This window comes from Gymnogyps californianus, chromosome 6 (assembly GCF_018139145.2).
Source record: "Gymnogyps californianus isolate 813 chromosome 6, ASM1813914v2, whole genome shotgun sequence".
In the NCBI taxonomy this organism is placed as follows: Eukaryota; Metazoa; Chordata; class Aves; order Accipitriformes; family Cathartidae; genus Gymnogyps; species Gymnogyps californianus.
The window spans coordinates 4,366,027-4,372,026 of NC_059476.1; the positions used below are offsets into that span (position 1 = coordinate 4,366,027).

The 6,000-nt window shown below is 44.8% G+C and overlaps 1 protein-coding gene across 1 annotated transcript in view; it reads right to left on the minus strand.

The window, feature by feature from the left end:
• The window catches only part of ZRANB1 (zinc finger RANBP2-type containing 1), a 48,642-nt gene extending 43,085 nt beyond the window's left edge, over nt 1–5,557 (minus strand). Inside the window, exon 1 of the mRNA XM_050898737.1 lies at nt 5,493–5,557. The gene's annotated coding sequence lies outside the window, so the exon portion shown is untranslated. The remainder of the gene's footprint in view (nt 1–5,492) is intronic.
• Nucleotides 5,558–6,000: the final 443 nt, after the last annotated feature.

The following is a 6,000-nucleotide window of genomic DNA, read 5'->3' on the forward strand; positions in this document are numbered from 1 at the left end:
AGAAGCAAAAACGCTATTATTACGCCACACAAAAACCAGTACCGTGTATGTCACTGCTTAACGTAGTGCAGAGAACTAGTATCAAATATCACAGGGGAAACAAATTCAAACTCCTTCTAGAGAAGGACTGATATCAGGCGGGGGTTTTTTAAATCACTTTTTTTTTTAACTTTGATTATTAATCTGTATTTTGCTCATAATACATATCCAACAACTCCATGTTAATCACTGCAAGGTACTCTGAGCTGCTAGAAAGTTTCAGAGTAACAGCTCGAAAACAGTAAACCTTCTGCTTTTGGGGGGTGGGAATAACTTTCTGCTAGAGACAACACTGAACAACCTTCTTTAAATAAACCATTTAAACGCCATGAGGTGACAATTATTTTTATCCCTGCCAAGCTAAACAGTAATGCAGAGGTCAAAAAAATGTAAATAGCCCAGCAGACCATCCCAACCCTTCAGCAAGATAAAAATTAGCTTCTCCACAAGCACACAGTAAGGGGAAGCCTTTGTAGCCAAAGCCTAAATCCACAGGCCCATCTGACAGAAGGCATAAATGACAATCAGACATTGTTAAGACACCTAGTACAAAGTACTCCTTATCATGGTAGTGGGAACTAAAAAAAAAAAAAAAAAAAAAAAAAAAAAAGGCCTAGCATGAAAACAAGTACATACTCAACACTTCTGAAAACTGCAGTACACTTAAGACTCAGAACTGTAGATTGAAGCTGTTTCAGATAGCAGCAACTAATAAATATGCCAGCTGTCTCTACTGAATCCCTGCTTAGATACTGGGAAGATGAATGGAGACAGAAGAAATATTTTCAAGCCCATTAGCCCGAAAGAAGTACAAGTCAACACTTCCACAATGCACTTAACAGACTTTACAACCACAAGAAGCAGGATTCTCTCATAAACCGACTATCACCTTCACAAAGCAAATTTCCTATTTTTTGCTTGAATTATCCACATTTATGAAATTTGTGACAGTCATTTTTCTTCCCAGATAATCAACTGACTATGCACAAAGAGCTGCATGGTTTTCAAATGAATGGACCTACAAAAGTGCGTGCAACTTCAAAGCCACTAAAAGATTACTTGATCATAATAGTTCTAATCTACTGAAAACAAAACAGACCACTCAAGTTTATTTTTCTTCTCAGTCACGTAAACCATGGTTCTGACAATTTTCTTTAGCTCAGGAAAACTAACTCCTGAACATCTAGAAAATAGCAGAACAACAACATAACTTACACAAGTTTCTTAATGTCTGTAAGCCCCCCAGTAACTCGGACTTTTTCTGTTTCATTAAAAACAGCTACTCAAGACTAGATGATAAATCAAATCGAAGTCAAAGAATCACATGGAGGATTTTTAAACCTTAACATTTGTTTACAAAAATAATGGCAAACATAACCCAAATAAAACGTGACTGTGTATTCGCTTCTTGCATGGTAGGAGGAAGGAAAAGGAAAAAAAAAAAAAAAAAAAGACTGCAGTCTCCTTACTCACAACTGACAGTTGCAGAAAGAAGTCCTATTTACACTTACCAAAATAGACACAGGTCCATCCTTCCAGTCTCCCCATCCCCTGGACAGCAGGCTGCACGCCTGGTATTCGTTTTGTACCTAGCTCTCATTACTTCAAGTATTTTCAGCTCAATTCTGAACTCAACCTTAAGACAGATGTAAATTCTGTGCCTTCTCCAGCATTTGTCTTAGAAGTACTAACGTTCATTAATTTAAAATGCACATGTGAACACAAGCAAAATTAGCAGCCATTCTCAGCAAAAAAAATTCACCTTACTAGAAATAAAAAAAATAATATGATGCAGTAGTATCCTTGTTTTAAGGACAACCAGAACAGATTATATCAGGATAAATCCAAATAACCAAAGGGAAAAATGCCAACTTAATTATATCTGCTGTACAGTAGAAGATGCAAAAGGGCTGCAAACTTGGCTGCTTCATAGGCACGATGCTCTGCACATAGCAGCAACTACCACTCTTTCCAATGTACTACCCTCCCATGTTCCTTGTAAAACAGTCTACCATTCCTTCTGCTTTCTTGGACCAAGGTCTCTGTATCAGCCCTCTCTTGAAGACAGTTCCTTCTTCAAACGTCACTGCACTCATTCCCTACTCCACTCTCTCCACACCTCACCTTTCTCCAGTCTTCACCAAAATAAGCTTTTGCATAAATGGGACAGCAGCACAGGAAAAAAGTTGTTTTGAAAAATGCCAGGTGGATACAACTCCAGTTTGACTGCAGAGCTTCTGAAAACCTGCCCATGCCACAAAAGAAGGAAATACAAAATCATCCATATTATTATAGACTAACGTGTTCTCAGAATTGATGTTGAAGTACTACAGTTCTTCTTTTAAAGTATAACTGTTAGACACCAAAGAGGTAAGTCCTATTATTAATCTTGTATTTCAAGAAAGTTCCAAAAGAATTAACTACACACTTACGAGAAGCTGTGCTTCAGCAATTGATGATGCAAAAATGAACAGTCACAAAATCAATCCGATTTTGTGCAAGTTAAAGCAATGTCAGCTATGCAAGAAGTGCTATGAAAAAGAGTAAGTACCAGAAAAGGGTCTGAATTCCTAATGTCTTAATTAGACACCTAAATGATCTTAATTAGAAGATAAAGTTTGCTTTTTAAGGTGTAACAAATTCCATTCAACTGACACTACAAAGTTGTAATTATCTGTTATTTAACTGATTTTACCAAGCTATGCCATTTGACAAGTGGTAAGCTCTTCATCAGCTGTGTTGAAAAAAAATTCATTTGCCTCATTTCCCTCTTCATATGTAGTACTACTCAAAAAAAAAAAAAAAATCAAGAACTCTGTTACAGCTAAGCCAGCCATTTTCAGCTGCCAAACTGAAGTTTAGTTCCATTTTAGTACCAGGAGACTGTGGATCATAATTCATGCAGTTAAAATGAGGATTACTTGTTGACATAAATTTTGAACAGCTCAAAATAACCCAGTCTTCAAATTTTGGGGGGAGGAAGGGGCATGAGATTGCCAACAGAACTGGCAGTAGCAGTTTAAATGCTTTGCTGCGATTAGTAGATGGTACATCACGATAAAGAATGTATTGATCTAAAATTCTGCACAACCTCAACCTGGTGCAAAACTGATATGGCAAAGAGAAGCTGGAAAGAGAAACGTTAACACCTAAGTTAATACCACATGAAGGAGCCAGCAAATCTCACACTGAAGTGCCTGAGAGTACATTTGATTATTTGACTGACTGTATTAAAAATAACCTCCCATACAATCAGTAAAGTATTTTCTACTTACACTTCTGACTTATTTACAGATCCATCTTGCAAAGAACACCAAAGATGGATGGGATTTCCCATCCCCAAGGACTTTGCGTATCGAATGACGTACAATTAGAATGGCCATACGCAAGGCTAAATAAGACTGAAAATGTTGCCTTGACCAATTTTGCATTTTAACTAGTCTCCAATTTAAGTCATGCTTCTGTGATGAACCCTGTTGATGCTTTTATGCCACTCAGCATTTCAATGAAATTAATATTTTTAATTATACTTCTGAGAAAATGCTAATGGATACAACTCTACAGTAACAGGTTATGGCCTCATCGGTCATCCTCATCTGCCTGTCCTTACTTAAGCAGTGTAAGAAAAGTAAAGGTAATAATTTCTTCTTTCTTCAAGAGAATTACACCACATAATTAGAGTTTCACAAATCCTACAAAACGTAATGCATCCAAAAGCATTTTTCTCTTTTAATGCTGTGACAGACTTAAATCAGAAGTGATCTTTTACATATGACATGCTAAACTCCGCTTGCTGAGACACCAATTCAACATGGCCTTCGGAAGGCGACAAATAAAAGAGTTCCAGAACACCTCCTGCTGCTTACCAGAACACCTCTTGCTGCTTACCTGTTTCCCCCTCTCTGAGTAACCACTGAAAAAGGGCGGGGGGGGGGAAGAAATGGGCTTCACAAATCTCTTCTGCAGTCACCAAAGACAAAACGCTAGATGAGCAGAAGGAAAAGCAACACTAAGTGCAACAAATCCCTCCTGAACTACTGTTACAAGGTTCTGCTCACACCAGAATGAGCTTTAACACAGGATGTGTTAAGAAAAAGGAGGAAGTTAAGGTATTACACAGAAGACATCTCACCTTTCAATTTTTGCATCAACAAACGTATCAATGTGTTAAACTCACATGCCAGTTTCACCACTTACAACACAGTAGGTAGCTAGTGAGTAGAGACTGTTCAAGCACAGCACAAAGCCTGTCAAACAACATTTGTTTACTACATCGACTCTCAAGAATTCTAGAAAAAGTTGTCATTATTGTTATCACTGAAAGCCACCGTGGCAGCAAAAAGTCTCAGCAGCCGTGCTGTGTCTGCCATGCAGGAGACCCAGATTAATTTTCTCCCATCATTTCTCCCACCCGCTGCTCTTAAGAGAGCAGTGACTACTGTGGGGACGGTGCATTCGAGATCTGGGTTGAGGGCTGGAAGGAATGCCTTTTGTAACTCCGAAGGAAGGACTCGCAGACACATCCATGACCTCCGCAGAGAAGTTTACCTTACCCTGGCAGGAAGCTGCCGCAGTGTGGGACTGTGAAGGTAGAGTCACAAAAGCGCTGGAAGCATGGATTACCAAGGTTTGCCTCACTCGTTAATTGAACTTTTCTAACCTTTTTTTAAACTTCAGTTCACAAAAACAAGCTCGACTTTGAAATACTTCCCACACTGTACTTTATTTCTAATAAAGTATCGACAATATGCAATATTGTACTATCGGCAATATCATAGAAGTTCTGCTATCCAAAATTCACAGGTACAAGCAAGTAGCTCCCATCACCTATTCTACCACGGCATACTGATCAAAATAGACATATGTAAAAAGAAAAAAAAAGGGGGGGGGGGGGGAGAAGTGGGAGGCAGCAGAGGCATGATCTCACCCCAGCAGACCGAGGTACTGCAGCCCAGCATTTGGAGAAGCAGCCACAAGAGAAAAATCAGAGTTTCCTGCCTTTGTACCGAGACTCTTGTTGCTGTTAACACAGCTTTCTAAAAGCTCTGTTACACAAGGCGCTGCTGGGACGGAGGGAGAAACGCCGCATCCCGCGGCAAGCGAGCAGGCTGCCCTTCCGCCAGCGGTTACCGCCGAAGCAAACCCCCCCCCCCCTTCCACGCGGGACGGTGACCCCAGCGGGGCCCGAGCCGGTCACGGGGCCACGGAGGAATCGCGGAGGAGGCGACTCCCCATACCGCCCCTCGGCCGGGCCACCCCCGGCCCCGCAGCGCCCCGCTCCGCTCCGCCGGCGGGCGAATCCCGGTGGGTCACCGGCCCGGGGAACCGCCGCGGGCTGGCTCGGCTCGCCCCCGCCACCGGGCCCCCCGCAGGGGACAGCCGGCCGTGCCCCCCAGCGCTCCCTCCTCCCCCAGCGCTGCCCGGGGCGGGAGGGGGGGGGAGAGGGGCTTTACCTCACCGCCGCCGCCGCCGCCAGGAGCCGTCCCTCAGGTACACGCTCGGCGCTGGAAGCCGCCTGCGCCCCGCGCCGCCGCCCCCCCCCCCCCCCGGCCCGCTGGCTGCGGCGTCCTCTCCCCGCTCAGGACATGGTCTCTCCCAACGCGGCGGGTTGCCGCGGCCGCGGGCGCTCCCACTCGGCGCGGCGGGGGGAGCCTCTCGCCCCGCTCCCCGGGCTCCTCTAATGGCGGCGGCTGGAGCGGCCCAAAGCAAAATAAACCCCCATACGGCCAGGAGCCCGCACGTCAGCCCGGCCTGCCGCCCTGCCCGGCGCCCATTGGCGGAGCCTGCGCCTTCCCCCTCCGCCAATCGGTGCGCGCCTCTTTGGGAAGAACGGGTGATGTCATCCCTGCCGCTGGGGCGCCTCTCTGTGGGGGTGTTGGGGTTCGCCCCGCCGGGCGCGCCGGGGAGCCCTGCCCCGCCCCGGCGGCCCCTCAGCGCCCGGTCCCGCCGGGGGACCCTCTC